This window comes from Nerophis ophidion, linkage group LG27 (genome assembly GCF_033978795.1).
Source record: "Nerophis ophidion isolate RoL-2023_Sa linkage group LG27, RoL_Noph_v1.0, whole genome shotgun sequence".
Classification (NCBI taxonomy): domain Eukaryota; kingdom Metazoa; phylum Chordata; class Actinopteri; order Syngnathiformes; family Syngnathidae; genus Nerophis; species Nerophis ophidion.
This window is the reverse complement of record NC_084637.1, coordinates 16126777-16143682: the sequence shown is the minus strand read 5'-3', so window position 1 is coordinate 16143682 and position 16906 is coordinate 16126777. Positions and strand designations below refer to the sequence as shown.

Genomic DNA, 16906 nt, shown 5'->3' with positions numbered 1-16906 from the left:
CCCAACTCCCAAAGATTTTAATGAATCCATTAGAAGAAGACAGCCTGCCATCTCCTTTAACTTGGACACACACATCTATACCGTTGGCCATTCTGAGCCAGTCATTTCCAGAACTTCTCATCCTGTGAGAAGCCTCCATTTTACTAATTATTTCCAATGTTGCTAAAGTGTGTAAAATAAAAAATAAAATACAGCATTTATGTCAACAAAGATTTCGCCAGCCTTTGATACTAAGCCAGTGGTTCTTAACCTTGTTTGGAGGTTCCGAACCCCACCAGTTTCATACGTGCATTCACCGAACCCTTCTTTTGTGAAAAATAAAATGTATTTTTTTTCAAATTCTAGACAAAGTTATATGTTTTTTTTTCCTGGTGTACAAAATGAACCTCGCATGAACTCACAACCAATTACTACACACCTGCAAATCAGTGTGACTTCTGCTGTTGCCGTATCCATGATACGCCGATATGGAGAAGTTATTATTTACACGATGAGTCCATACTTGCCAACCCTCCCGATTTTTCCGGGAGAATCCCGAATTCCAGAGCCCCTTCCGAAAATCTTCCGGGGCAACCATTCTCCTTTAGCGTCCTCTACAACCTGTCGTCACGTCCGATTTTCCTCCATACAAACGGCTTGTCGGCGCATTCACATCATTCATGTGGCTTTTACACACACATAAGGGAATGCAATGCATACTTGGTCAACAGCCATACAGGTCACACAGAGTGGCTGTATAAACAACTTTAACACTGTTACAAATACGCACCACATTGTGAACCCACACCAAACAAGAATGACAAACACATTGGGGGAGAACATCCGCACCGTAACCTAACGTAACAAATACCCAGTAACTCTTGCAGGACTAACTCTTCTGGAATCTACAACATGCAACCCAGCTACCACCAAACCCCGCACACCTCAACTACGCCCAGCCCCCCTCCACCTCAACCCCACTTCCCCCATGTCCCGAATTCGGAGGTTTCAAGGTTGGCAAGCACGGATGCATCGGGTTTGTCTTGACTGGTTCCGCCAAACCCCTGAGGCCGACTCACCCAACCCCTAGGGTTCGATCGAACCCAGGTTAAGAACCACTGTACTAGGCTAATATAACTAATATAGACATGTACATCATGTGTTGTCTTCATTATAGCACTTATATAAGGCTTTTAATTTTTGCAGCTCCAGACAGATTTTTTAATTTGTTTTGGTCCAATATGGGTCTTTCAACATTTTGGGTTGCCGACCCCTGACTTACGAGCACATTGGATTCCACGGACAAGCTCATAATTTAAAACACACGTATCTCAAAGCAGCCCCGCTCATTAAAATTAACTGAAATCAATTTTATCCGTGCTTGGTCATCCTAAAACAGCACATTTTTGTGTTCCGCACGGCCGTATTTAAGTCACGTACCATAAAAGTTAGTTGACAAGTGATATGTACAGTATGTCTGTGTACCATAGGTAATTCGCGACCGTTCCCTTTGTTGAGTCAGGACTACATAAAATAAATTGAAACACATCAACACCTGCAGTTTCTCAATACTTTTATGGATCAATGTTCATCATTTGGATGTCTGTGGCCACGTGCCGCGTGATCCACACTGACACTACTAATCGGTGGATAAGCTGCTATAAGGAAGGCATGTTTCCCTTATTTGGTTGTTAGTGTAACGGTACACAAAAATTTTGGTTCGGTACATACCTCGGTTTAGAGGTCACGGTTCGGTTAATTTTCGGTGCAATAAGAAAACAACAAAATATAAATGTTTTGGTTATTGATTTACCGAATTTGTAAACAATGGCTTTATCCTTTTAACATTGGGAACACTATTATAATTCTGCCCACGTTAATCAACATTAAACTGCCTCAAATTGTTGCTCAGATTAAATAAAATGACAAAACTTTTCTTCTACATATAAAAAGTGCAACATTAAACAAAAGTGCAACTCATCATGCTTAAATTATAACAGCATTTGGGAAGCCTGTAGTGGATTTTTATTATGTAATGGTTATATTTTTATCAACATATGATAGCAGGCACCCTGCCATTCAAAGCTTTTCTGTCAGTAAAACACGCACGCACGCACGCACGCACGCACGCACAAACACACACAAACCACACACACACACACACACACACACACACACACACACACACACACACACACACACACACACACACACACACACACACACAGCAAAATGAGCCAACGTTAAGCTAAAAACTAATTAGCCTTCACCTCAAGCCAGAACTGCGACCGAGCTGAGCTGCAGTTTAAGTTTCTAGAAAGTCAACGGGCTCATAGTGACGTTAGTAGTAGTTGACTGGGAGGTGTTTATTATCATTTGGGGAGAGTACGCTGCCTTATGCTCACCTGCTAAACACCTATCTGCTCGACGCTGAAGCATTGACTACATGCGCTCTGAATACGCACTGCTGATTGACTGTTACCGCTATATATGTAACCAATCAGATGGTTGTGTGGGGTGGGACATTGCTGGGTGCTGAGACAGAGGCAGAAGAAGCAAAGCTAAGACTTTAACTTAAAAACTGGTTCGGTACGGGGGTGTACCGAAACGGTTCAATACAAATACACGTACCACTACACCCCTATTTGTTGTCCGCCTTCTCTCCTTCACACAGACTGTCCCAGTTCTGATAGTTGGAGGGCAGGATTGTGTCGATCTCTGAGCAAACACGCATGTCAACTGTCTAATCAAAACCTGTGTTTGTTTCTTGTGTAAACAAAGCAGCAACAACGACTACCAATATTTTAACTCTTATATTAACTCTATTGCTGAAACCCTGTTAAAAAATATTTCTTCAACCAAGAGTAAGAACATGCTCACAAGTCAAGGTACACATGCAACTTAAAGCATAACAAAAAGCTGAGACACAGCTTTGATCTGAAATTACTTGTAATTTGGGGCAGCGTGGCCCAGTTGGTAAAGTGGCCGTGCCAGCAACATGAGGGTTCTATGTTCAATTCCCACTTCTGCCGTTGTGTCCTTGGGCAAGATACTTCACTTCACTCTACTACTGTAGTTGTTTGTTGTACATCCTATTACAATTTTTTTCAAACAAAATGTGTTATATAAAAGTTACTTTTTTGTTTTAAAAGACATATTAAGTGTTCAAATGTTGCTTTTTTGGGAGGGCCAAGCACAGATTAAATGTATTTAATTTAATTTCAATAGGCGGGGCTGTTCTACATTGTTTTTGCATTACAAGCTCAGTCGTAGAATGCAATGTACGCGTAGAATAAAGTGGTCATATTATGTTTGTTTGTTTTTTTAAACATATAAAGCACTTCCTTGTAGTCTATGGGACATGTAATGGTGTTTTTTGGGTCAAAATTCTGCATAAATTATGTTTTACAGACGATCTTCAAACCGCTTTCTGACTGTATCTTTAGGATGGGCCGTTTTGTGGCCGGTCTTATTTACGTGGCTCCACTCTGACAAAGTCTTCTCCCCAGCATCTTTGTTGTAGTTTTAAACTAAGTCTTCTCCCCAGCATCTTTGTTGTAGTTTTAAGCGCTTCTATATAGAGTCTACTGACATATATAATTTAGTACTATACGCTACTTTGTAGGGGTGTAACGGTACACAAAAATTTTAGTTCGGTACGTACCTTGGTTCAGAGGTCACGGTTCAGTTCATTTTCGGTACAGTAAGAAAACAACAAAATATTAATTTTTGGGTTATTTATTTACCAAATTTGCAAAATCTTCCACCAAAAATATTTTTCGTAGTGGAATATTTGATGTAAAGTAACCAGAACCTTGGATAGGTCAATAATTCATAAAAACTTAGATTTTGATTCATATTTTGTTTTGAGCAATGACAGTATGAAAGAAAAAAAACAGCTTTGTTTTATTAGTCAACGTTGCAATTTTTTCTAAATTACATTTAGCCTTTAAGCTTTTTTATTTCACTTTTGTTTATGTTTTTGTTTATTTTAACATTATTTTTTAAATGTGCCGTGGGCCTTTAAAACATTTGCTGTGGGCCGCCAATGGCTTCCGGGGCACACTTTTGACACCCTTGCTATAGATAATGGAAAATAAAACATGTTAAATCTATGGGTAAAAAGCAGAGCCTGGCGACGCATGCGCGATTATCATAACTCTCTCGCTCTCTCTGTCTTTGTCCCTCCCTCATGAATGCTGCTGCGTGCACAATATGTTTTGTTTTTAACCCCTTCTAAACCCTGAACGTACATTGAAAATACACGCAACTCAAATGCCGGACATTTGAGGCATTTAAGAAACTCCACCCGGACAGCCCCGCAAAAGAGGACAAATCCGGTGAAAAGAGGAGGTATGGTCTGTCTATCGTAGCCCGGTCGCTGCTAGCATGCCGTGTGTTGTACCTCGGTGTGCATTATTTACACAATGTGCGGTACGCTACATAATATGTTTGATTGATTGATTGAAACTTTTATTACTGGATTGCACAGTACAGTACATATTCCGTACAATTGACCACTAAATGGTAACACCCAAATAAGTTTTTCAACTTGTTTAAGTCGGGGTCCACGTAAACCAATTCATGGTAAATTCATGGCTGTGTGGAAACTCGTTCGGTACACCTCCGAACCGAACCGAAACCCCCGTACCGAAACGGTTTAATACAAATACATGTACTGTTACACCCCTACTACTTTGTATTGTAAATGGCAACAGTGGAGGATGCATGTGCATGTACGAGCCAGTCAGCTCCACAACCGGAGGGTAGAGAAAAAAAAGAAACTTATTAACTACAGTGCAAATAATAATGGCAGACTCTTTGGGTAGATCTCTGCCACGCATGGAGATATCCGCTGACATCACCAATGGAAAAAACACCACAAATCGGGCGAATTTCAAAAGGCTTGTTAAGAGGAAGTATGAAGGAAGGCAAGATTATTTTATAAATATCTCCAACATGTTTCCATGGTTTGATTTGAAATTATCAGGACTTATGCAGATCCCAAATAGACAAAAGCAGGTACCTATAACTAAGACCAGTTGTTGTTTTGCATCATAGGTCCCCTTTAAGGTACTATTGTAGCTCGGTTTTACCCGTCCAAACACAAGCACTGAGTTTTAGTGTCAGAGTCAATTATGCAAATTAGACATTGACATCATTTGCCCCACTCAACCGAACGTCTCGGATACATTCCAGTCCTGAGGGAACCACTAAAGCTAATGCATCCTGCGCTCATAAATAGATCATGACATGACACAACAGTATGATGGCACACGTCTACCTCAAAACAATGATTTTAACTTAGGGGGGGTTCAGGACTCCGTTCAAACTACAGTCTGAAGCGGGATTACTCCAAGTCTGAGCTCCCCTTGTTAATCTCCCCATCATGTATATAGCCATAATCAAAATACCTCTAAGGCTCTTCTAATCCTGTGCACACATCACACAGACATTCCCAGGGCATGGATGGAGCAATCATGGTGTGTTGGAAATGACAAATAAACATAATTTTACTTTGTTTACACAGTAAATTACTGCAAAAAATACACAACACACACACAGTCACACAACCGTCACTCACTTATAGCCTCGCCTGATTAATAGTCAGTATTTTACCTCCTGAAATGGCAGTGGGCCAACTTACTGTATGATACCCCATTTTTTATTTATTGCTGCAATGCTGAATGTTGTGTTTTGCAATATATTATATCTTGCTGCATCAAAGATTAAATAATGGCTGAGTGACCAGAAACTATATCCACATAAAAGTATAGACTCAACATTATATTTAATTCATTTTTTATTGTGTGCCTTGTTATTGTTATGATTTAAAAATGTGTAAAAAATACAGCAAAGGCAGCCAAAACATAAGATAGCAATTCTTATCTAATTTAGCACACAGCTCTAACAGATTCAGAAGTCTTCTACAATCCACTCTGTAATCTCCCCAATTGGACAGAGAGCCCGCCTCGTCTGAATTACTACGCTGATGTCAGCCAGGCTGCCACTAATGGAAGCCTTGGCGTCCAGCGCCGTGGTTGACATCTAATCAACCTGATTGGAAAATCCAATGAAATGCCTGCATGACATATTGCATTACATCAACCTACAACCCTCCTTTCATTTCTCTTTTGCTCTTCACAAAGAAGTCAAGGAAGTTTTCTTCTACCATCCATAACAACAGTGCAATTTAGACATAGGCATGCATTATTATTTGTATTCCCAATAGGCAGATTTGTGTACTACCACCTACAAGCAATGCTCTAAAATGAACAAAGTGCATCACACAAACAATAGCCTACTAAATATAGTCAGAGCTCTCACACCCAATGCAAAGTCAGAGGTTAAAGAAATATGTATGCACCCCGTTTCCATGGCAATAAGTGTCAGGATACATTTGCATTGCATTTATGTACAGTAATGAACTTGGTAATGGTCCTTTTGGTAATGGAGTTGTTATACACAAGGATTAACATAACTACAGACCATCAGTGATTATTCCGTACCTCTATAAGTGTTTAGTCAGCAAAATTAGCATTGTCTAGTATAGGGGTGCCCAAACTTTTTCTATTGTTGGCCACACACTGAAAAATTAAAGCATGCAGGGGTCATTTGGATATTTTTCATTTTCAAAACCAATACAGTATACTTTTTTTTGTTTTTTTTTACTTTAGGTTTGTAAGTAAGTTTGGTTCTGGGGCATACTTGCCAACCCTCCCGGATTTTCCGGGAGACTCCCGAAATTCAGCGCCTCTCCCGAAAACCTCCCGAAAGAAATTTTCTCCCGAAAAACTCCCGAAATTCAGCGGAACTGGTGGACACACCCCCTCCAGCTCCATGCGGACCTGAGTGGGGACAGCCTGTTTTCACGTCCGGTTTCCCACTATATAAACAGCTTTCCTGCCCAATCACGTTACAACATCTACGGATTTTAATAAAAAACTGCACACACAAGGAGACAAAGAAGAACGAGGAAGTTACAGCCATGGCGACCCCGTCTGTAATAGAGTGATTCTATGTTGTCTGTCGCCATCTCCTGGTGAATGTTGGCTATAGCGTTATGGGTTTGCTTTTTGATTGGCCAACGATATATGTGGTGTTGCGCACCTGACGGCAAGTGACTCTCACCAGTACGCAAATGGCAGAACAAAGGTTACTCAAATAGTGAAAGGTAAATGTTGTTGTTGTTTTTTTGTAACAGCAAGCACAGTACAGTTAGTAGAACAACTGTGTTTTTATTACTGTGTATTTGATAGGTGCCGTCTGAAATTCACCTATTTGTTTTATTTATATATGTAATAAAATAAATATATATAGCTAGCCCAAAAAAAGTCTTCATTTCGGGCTCCAGTACTCTGGAATGCCCTCCCGGTAACAGTTCGAGATGCCACCTCAGTAGAAGCATTTAAGTCTCACCTTAAAACTCATTTGTATACTGTAGCCTTTAAATAGACTCCCTTTTTAGACCAGTTGATCTGCCGTTTCTTTTCTTTTTTCTCCTACGTCCCACTCTCCCTTGTGGAGGGGGTCCGGTCCAATCCGGTGGCCATGTACTGCTTGCCTGTGTATCGGCTGGGGAAATCTCTGCGCTGCTGATCCGCCTCCGCTTAGGATGTTTTCCTGCTGGCTCCGCTGTGAACGGGACTCTCGCTGCTGCGTCGGATCCGCTTTGGACTGGACTCTCGCGACTGTGTGGATCCATTATGGATTGAACTTTCACAGTATCATGTTAGACCCGCTCGACATCCATTGCTTTCCTCCTCTCCAAGGTTGTCATAGTCATCATTATCACCGACGTCCCACTGGGTCATCATTGTCACCGACCTCCCACTGGGTGTGAGTTTTCCTTGCCCTTATGTGGGCCTACCGAGGATGTCGTAGTGGTTTGTGTTGTGGTCTGTGCAACCCTTTGAGACACTAGTGATTTAGGGCTATATAAGTAAACATTGATTGATTGATCGAATTCACTGAAAGTCAAGTATTTCATACATATATATGTATATATATATATATATATATATATATATATATATATATATATGTCTTGATTGGATTATCCAGAGAATAGTGCTCGATACCGTGGTAGAGCGCAATATGTAGGTGTGGGAAAAAAAATCACAAGACTACTTCATCTCTACAGAACTGTTTCATGAGGGGTTCCCTCAATCATCAGGAGATTTTAATGGAAGCAGTCACATACAATGGTTTATATAGGGCACAGAGTGGGTGGGTACAAGCAGGCGTAGGGTGTGGTGATTGGCTCATGTGTTACCTAGGAGGTGTTTCCGTCTGTGGCGGCATGTTGATTTCACTGCGCTTGTTGAGGGATGATTGATCTGGATGATATATAATAAACAGTTTCTCTTTTAAGCATAGGTTGCATCTTTTATTACCACTGTTGTAAGGTGTGCTGTATGCAAGAATTTGCCATGTTATTGAATATTCAACATTATTGTCTTTGAGGTTCCAAATGTGTTTGCTGAGTTCTGTAGAATTCCGCAAAGTCTGGTTTCTAAAGGAGGCGTTGTGATTATTCCATCTTGTTTTGAACACTCCTTCGGTTAATCCTACGTACGTGTCGGATGTGTTAATGTCCTTGCGTGTTACCTCCACGCAAAGAACTCCATACTCATCCACAACAGTACACCATGGCAAAAAAAGAACAATTCAACATTTGACGTTACTATGGGGAGTTTTGACGGAGCAGAAACGTGCGAACTCGTTGGGAGTTTCCTCCTCTCCCAGCTTGCTAGCCTCAACCTGAACCTTGGTATTTATCGTGATGACGGACTGGCAGTGTGCCGCGCCTCGCCAAGGAGCAGCGAGAACACCAAGAAGCGCATATGCCAAATCTTCAAAGAAAACGGCCTACGGATCACGATTGAAGCCAACAAGCAAACCGTCAACTTCCTCGACGTCACTTTCAACCTGAGAAATAACAGCTACCAACCATTCACGAAACCCAACACAACACTCCAATACGTGCACCATGACAGCAACCACCCACCCACCACCACCAAAAGAATACCTACCGGAAATAATAAAAGGCTATCGATGCTGTCATCTAGCAAAGCTGAATTCGACCAAGCAACCCCCCCGTACCAGAAAGCACTTGATATAAGCGGATACAACTTTACCCTCACCTATGAACCCACTCCAGGAAACCAACCAAAAAAGAGCAGAAAACAGAACAACATCATCTGGTACAATCCGCCATTCAGCAAAGACGTCTCAACCAACATCGGCCGCAAGTTCCTCACTCTGATTGACAAACACTTCCCCAAAGGCAACACCCTAAGAAAAATATTAAACAAGAACAACATTAAATTGAGCTACAGCTGTATGAATAACATACAACAAATCATTTCAAACCACAACAAAGCAATTGCAAAAGGACTGCCTACCCCCAGACTAAACGACTCTGAAACCAATAATGAATGTAACTGTCGCAAGAAACCTGATTGCCCTCTCAACGGAAGGTGCTTACAGACATCAGTCGTTTACCAAGCAAAGGTAACACGCAAGGACATTAACACATCCGACACGTACGTAGGATTAACCGAAGGAGCGTTCAAAACAAGATGGAATAATCACAACGCCTCCTTTAGAAACCAGACTTTGCGGAATTCTACAGAACTCAGCAAACACATTTGGAACCTCAAAGACAATAATGTTGAATATTCAATAACATGGCAAATTCTTGCATCCAGCACACCTTACAACAGTGGTAATACAAGATGCAACCTATGCTTAAAAGAGAAACTGTTTATTATATATCATCCAGATCAATCATCCCTCAACAAGCGCAGTGAAATCATTTCAACATGCCGCCACAGACGGAAACACCTCCTAGGTAACACATGAGCCAATCACCACACCCTAAGCCTGCTTGTACCCACCCACTCTGTGCCCTATATAAACCACTGTATGTGAATGCTTCCATTAAAATCTCCTGATGATTGAGGGAACCCCTCATGAAACAGTTCTGTAGAGATGAAGTAGTCTTGTGATTTTTTCCCCACACCTACATATATATATATATATATAATGTGTATGAAATACTCAAGTTGGTGATATGTAGATGTAAATATACTCCTCCCCTCTTAACCACGGCCCGCCCCAGCCACACCTCCGCTCCACCCCCGACCACGCCCCCCACCTCCTGAAATCGGAGGTCTCAAGGTTGGCAAGTATGTTCTGGGGACCCAGATGAGTCATACAATTTTTTTAAGATAAGTTGTTTTTTTTTCTTAACGCCTAAATTTGTACATCAACTTTATATCTAGCTAGCAATATAAACTTAACAATGTTTATGTTTTATGCCCTTTTTTGTTAAAGACCTGTTTTTTAATGGAAAAAACTGAAAATATGTAACATTTTCACCCCAATTGTTTTTTTAAAGTGGAATATTTGATTCGAAATAATTGAAGCCTTAAATAGGTCAATAATGGATAACATTGATTTTGATTCCTTACATTTTTTTTAGCAATGACAATTTTAAATAAAAACCCATTAAAATAAATACGGATCCAAAAGGGCACAACTCATAGGTTGTAGCTAATTTTTTTTAATTTCAACACTCTGAGAACTGCACTTTGTCTTTCAATTTTGCCAATCATTGTGAGAAACAAGGAGACAAAAGGTTGTTTTTTTTCTGCAATCTAACATAAAAATCGGCTAATTCACGGTGGTTGGCAACGCAGCTAATGGGAGCAATCAATTGTACCTATAAATCACTTTAGAAATACATTCAAAAACCGTCAATAATACTTAATTTGAGTTTCGTAACCCGTATAATAACCATAATGTTGTTGTAAGAGCAAACACTGGAGGAACTCTTTTTCTGTCGTAGTAACACATCGACATGCTTCGGTATTAGCCGTAAAAGCTAGCTACGGCAAAAGATAAGCTAGCTTCTACAACAACACGAAACGCGTTTGAGTGTGTAATGCACAACACTGCGATAGAACACCCATCTGTACTGAACATGAACAATCATATTACAGTATTTGTAAAGTATTAGCCCACATTTAATGTTTTGTTTGTACACAGCTTAGCTAGTCGGTGACATTTCCTGTTGATTTTGGGTAAGCAATCCATTTATGTCGAAATAGCTTGGCTCCAAGTTCCATATCTATAGCGTCAAAATCACTTTCATTCTCCTCTCTTGGCTTCTTTCTGCTCCAACATCTTACGAATAAAATCAGTTTATTTAGCTTCAAAAGTATAACTTTGTGAATTCTCATCTGTCCGAAAAGAGTCGTTTTCATTGTCTGTTACAGAGTCTGACATGATTAGAACTAGAGATGTTCGATAACGGCTTTTTTGCCGATATCGATATTCCGATATTGTCCAACTCCTAATTACCGATACCAATATCGAGACATACAGTCGTGGAATTAACACATTATTATGCCCAATTTTGTTGTGGTGCCCCGCTGGATGCATTAAACAATGTAACAAGGTTTTCCAAAATAAATCAATTTAAGTTATGGGAAAAAAAATGCCAACATGGCACTGCCATATTTATTATTGAAGTCACAAAGTGCATTATTTTTTACTAACATGCCTCAAAACAGCAGCTTGGAATTTGGGACATGCTCTCCCTGAGAGAGCATGAGGAGGTTCGAGGTGGGCGGGGTTGGTGGGCGAGATTGAGGTGGGGGGAGAGCGGGGGTGTATATTGTAGTGTCCCGGGAGAGTTAGTGCTGCAAGGGCTTTTGGGTATTTGTTCTGTTGTGTTTATGTTGTGTTACGGTGCGGATGTTCTCCCGTAATGTGTTTGTCATTCTTGTTTGGTGTGGGTTCACAGTGTGGCGAATATTTGTAACAGTGTTAAAGTTGTTTATACGACCACCTTCAGTGTGACCAGTGTATATTGTAGTGTCCCGGAAGAGTTAGTGCTGCAAGGGGGTCTGCGTATTTGTTCTGTTGTGTTTATGTTGTGTCACTGTGCGGATGTTCTCCCGAAATGTGTTTGTCATTCTTGTTTGGTGTGGGTTCACAGTGTGGCGAATATTTGTAACAGTGTTAAAGTTGTTTATACGACCACCTTCAGTGTGACCTGTGTATATTGTAGTGTCCCGGAAGAGTTAGTGCTGCAAGGGGGTCTGGGTATTTGTTCTGTTGTGTTTATGTTGTGTTACAGTGCGGATGTTCTCCCGAAATGTGTTTGTCATTCTTGTTTGGTGTGGGTTCACGGTGTGGCGAATATTTGTAACAGTGTTAAAGTTGTTTATACGACCACCTTCAGTGTGAGCTGTGTGGCTGTTGACCAAGTATGCCTTGCATCCACTTGTGTGTGTGAAAAGCCGTAGCTATTATATGATTTGGCCGGCACGCAAACGCCGTGCATTAACGGTTTATTGGCGCTCTATAGTTTTCCCTACGTTCGTGTACCACTCCGTACAGTGGTGTTTTAAAAAGTCATAAATTTTACTTATTGAAACCAATTTCCGTTATCACATTTTAAAGCATTTATCGGCCAATAATATCGGCAGTCCGATATTATTGGACATCTCTAATTAGAACACACACTCGTGTTTGATTCCAGAAGTAGGAACACACACGTTGCCAGAAGTCATACGCGCGCTGCTGCAAACAGAAATCAATGCGTGAAAACATAATCACCCATCCATCCATTTTCTATCGCGGGTCCCTTTCAGGGGCGCAGGGGGTGCTGGAGCCTATCTCAGCTGCATTCGGGCGTTAGGCGGGGTACACCCTGGACAAGTCGCCACCTCATCACAGAGCCAACACAGGCAACATTCAAACACTAGGGCTAATTTAGTGTTGTTTTTGGAGGTGGGATGACGCCGAAGTACCCGGAGGGAACCCACACAGTCACATGAAAGACCCCCTAGCCAGGGATTGAACTCAGGACCTTCGTATTGTGAGGCACACCGTGCAGTCCCAGAAATTATTAAAATGATCAAAATACGGTAAATATTGAACATTACACATATTGTTATGAACGTGTGTGTTACTACATAATACATAGACTTGCACTGTGTATATAAAACCTTGCCGGAGGCTTTTGAAGTTGTTTTTTGGAGGGCTTTGAACGTTACAACTCCCGTAAGCCGCACCTTTCAAGTGTTTTTTTATCATCTTTAAAATTGTAAATAAATAAATAAATAAATATAAGACATGTGTTATTGTCTCTCAGAATAATTGTGAACGATAGGCAAAATTCCCCAAAAAAGTGCAGTTTCCCTTTAATAGTTTCCCCTTTGGAGCAAGTTAAGATCTATCCGTTGATTACAGGGTTTATTTATTTGTTTTTGTTTTTTAAGTAATTTGAGTCTTTAATAGGTCAATATTTCATAACAACATTAATTTTGATTCATTATCATTTCTTGAGCGACGACAGTTTTAAAGAAAAAAACAGCCTGCATGGCAGCTTTGCTTTATTGGCGTCAACATTGCAACTTTTTCTCGTTACATTTCACCTGTATGCTCTTTCATACTATCCATCCATCCATTTTCCTACCGCTTGTCCCTTTTTGGGGTCGCTGGAGCCTATCACAGCTGCATTCGGGCGGAAGGCGGCATACACCCTGGACAAGTCGCCAACCTCTTTCATACCATTTTGCAATTATTTTTGCTACAAGTATTTTTAGAGCTTAAAAGGGTGGGGGAACACACATAAGAGTAACATAAAGGCGTTGTATCAACTGCAGAAAAAAGCTAAAAGGATTATTCATAATGCAATTTATCTGGAACACACTAACATATTAGTTATTAATTCTGGTTTATTGAAACGACAGGAGCTAGTAAAGTTACAGACATTATGTGTTATGTTTAAGGCTAAAAGTAAAGCATTACCAGCATATTTACAAAAAATGTTTGTCATCACTTCTGAGAATGAAGAGCATAGAAGAAAAGATCAGCGGTGGGGGTTAAACTATGGAATTCTCTTTACATTGAGATTAAAGATTGTAGAAATATATTCCAATTAAAAATATATACATAAGGACAGAACAATAAGATCATATGGACAGCCGTAAGTGTCTACATTTTGCTTTATATTTATTATTTTATTTATCTTTTGTCTGGTTTTGTATCATTCCGTGAGGTGTGTATTACTTCTTTTGTTCGGTTTGCACTTGTTTTTTTGGGTGTTTTTTTTTGTTTGTTTTCATTATATTTGGATGTATTTATATACATATAATATAATATTTTCTTCATCCTGTTCCTCCTTAAGCATGGGTGTGTAAATATGTGTTTAGTTGCTAAAGTTGAATTGTCTATTGATCAAAAATGCACATCAATGAAGGAGATAAATAAAAAATAAAAATGAATGAAAAAAAAGAAACAATTCGCTGCGGGATACAAATGGCCCTGGGGCGTACTTTTTTTACACCTGAGGTCTAGAACAGTGGTCCCCAACCTTTTTGTAGCTGCGGACCGGTCAACGCTAGATAATTTGTCCCGCGGCCCGGCGGGGGGGTTCTTTTTTTTTTTTTTTTCTTTGTCATAAAAAAGGGAGGTTTTTGTCATGAAAAAGGGAGCTTTTTTGGGTTGCGGCACTAATTGTAGTTGTATCTTGTGTTTTTTATGTTGATTTAAAAGCCCACTGAAATGAGATTTTCTTATTTAAACGGGGATAGCAGGACCATTCTATGTGTCATACTTGATCATTTCGCGATATTGCCATATTTTTGCTGAAAGGATTTAGTAGAGAACATCGACGATAAAGTACGCAACTTTTTGTCGCTAATAAAAAAGGCTTGCCTTTACCGGAAGTATGTGCGCGTGACGTCACCGGTGTGAGGGCTCCTCACATCCTCACATTGTTTATAATGTGAGCCACCAGCAGTAGGAGCAATTCGGTCCGAGAAAGGGACAATTTCCCTTTTAATTTGAGCGAGGATGAAAGATTCGTAGATGAGGATATTGATAGTGAAGGACTAGAAAAAATAAAATGAAATAAAAAGCGATGGCGCCGGGGGGCGGCGACAGTGTGAGCGTTTCTGATGTAATTAGACACATTTACTAGGACAATTCTGGAAGATCCCTTATCTGCTTATTGTTTTAATAGTGTTTTAGTGAGATTGTAAAGACATACCTCAAAGTCGGATGGCTGCGGTGAACACGCAGTGTCTCAGAGAGAAGCCAAGCTCACAGCTGCCTTTTTTGACAGCTACTGCAGGAGGACGCGTAATCCACTGATGTCTCCGGTAAGATATATATCACAATTTTCCCATCCAAAAACATGCTGCTTGACGTAGAGAAACATGTTCGCTTGACCGCTCTGTGTTAAAGCTTCACAACAAACAAAGAAACACCGGCTGTGTCTCGGTGCTAAAGACAGCTGCAATACACCGCTTTCCACCAACAGCATTGTTCTTTATTGTTTCCATTATTAATTGAACAAATTGCAAAAGATTATGCAACACACATGTCCAAATTTCTGTGTAATTATGCTATGAAAAGAGACGAATTTTACCCTTTAGTGGTGCTGAACCAAAAGGCCCCTCCCAACCAATAACATCACAAACACACGTCATCATTCCACGACGTTTTCGTAAACTAAACCGGCCGTATTGGCATGTGTTGCAATGTTAAAGGCCTACTGAAACCCACTACTACCGACCACGCAGTCTGATAGTTTATATATCAATGATGAAATATTAACATTGCAACACATGCCAATACGGCCTTTTTAGTTTACTAAATTGCAGTTTTAAATTTCCCGGGAGTTTTTTCTTGAAAACGTCGCGTAATGATGACGTGCACGCTTGACGTCACGGGCTGTTAGGAATATGAGCACTGCGCACACACACAGCTAAAAGTCGTCTGCTTTAATGGCAAAATTACACAGTATTTTGGAGATCTGTGTTGCTGAATCTTTTGCAATTTGTTCAATTAATATTGGAGGAGTCAAAGTAGAAAGATGGAGTTGGGAAGCTTTAGCCTTTAGCCACACAAACACACGGTGATTCCTTGTTTAAAATTCATGGAGGTGAAACTTTACTATGGATCAGAGCGGACATGGATCCCAACCGAATGTCAACCAGCAGGTTCCGGTGAGAAAATTGTGGTTAAAAAGTCGCTTCTTACCGGATATCAACTGAGCTTTTGCCGCCCTGCCGTCGACTTCCCTGAGACACTGCGCGTCAACACCCGGCCGTGGACGTACACTTCCGACTATCAGGTAATGTTAAACTCACTAAAACACTAGCAATACAATAGAAAGATAGGGGATTTCCCAGAATTATCCTAGTAAATGTCTCTAAAAACATATGAATCGCCTCAACGCAATTGCGTTTTTTTTTTTCTAGTCCGTCGCTATTGATATCCTCAAACACGAATCTTTCATCCACGCACAAATTAATGGGGAAATTGTCGTTTTCTCGGTCCGAATAGCTGTTTTTGTTGGAGGCTCCCATTAAAAACTATGTGAAAACCCATTAGCATGTGACGTCATTGTCTGCAACTTCCGGTAGAGGCAGTGATTTTCTCTTAGCACCGAAAGTTGCGAACTTTATCGTGGATGTTCTCTACTAAATCCTTTCAGCAAAAATATGGCAATATCGCGAAATGATCACAATATCGCGAAATGATCAAGTATGACACATAGAATGGACCTGCTATCCCCGTTTAAATAAGATAATCTCATTTCAGTAGGCCTTTAAGATTTCATCATTGATATATAAACTATGAGACTGCGTAGTCATAGTAGTGGGTTTCAGTAGGCCTTTAAATAAAAAATAAGAAAATTAAATATCTCAATTAAAAAAAAATATACAAATTAATAAAAAAATCTTCCGCAGCCCGGTGGTTGGGGACCACTGGTCTAGAATGTTGTCTGTAATACAGTGACGTTTCCTGCCAAATAGTGTGCACCTGTACGGGTCGCCAGATGCACACGTAAACGTCAACAAGGTTTTTGTCTTTTTATTAATTGGCATAATACCCC

The 16906-nt window shown here is 40.3% G+C and overlaps 1 protein-coding gene across 2 annotated transcripts in view; it reads right to left on the bottom strand.

Annotated features, from left to right (window-relative positions):
- Nucleotides 1–16906, bottom strand: part of LOC133544118 (rho guanine nucleotide exchange factor 7-like) — a 54741-nt gene that overhangs the window by 36816 nt on the left and 1019 nt on the right. The gene's annotated exons all lie outside the window — the stretch shown is intronic.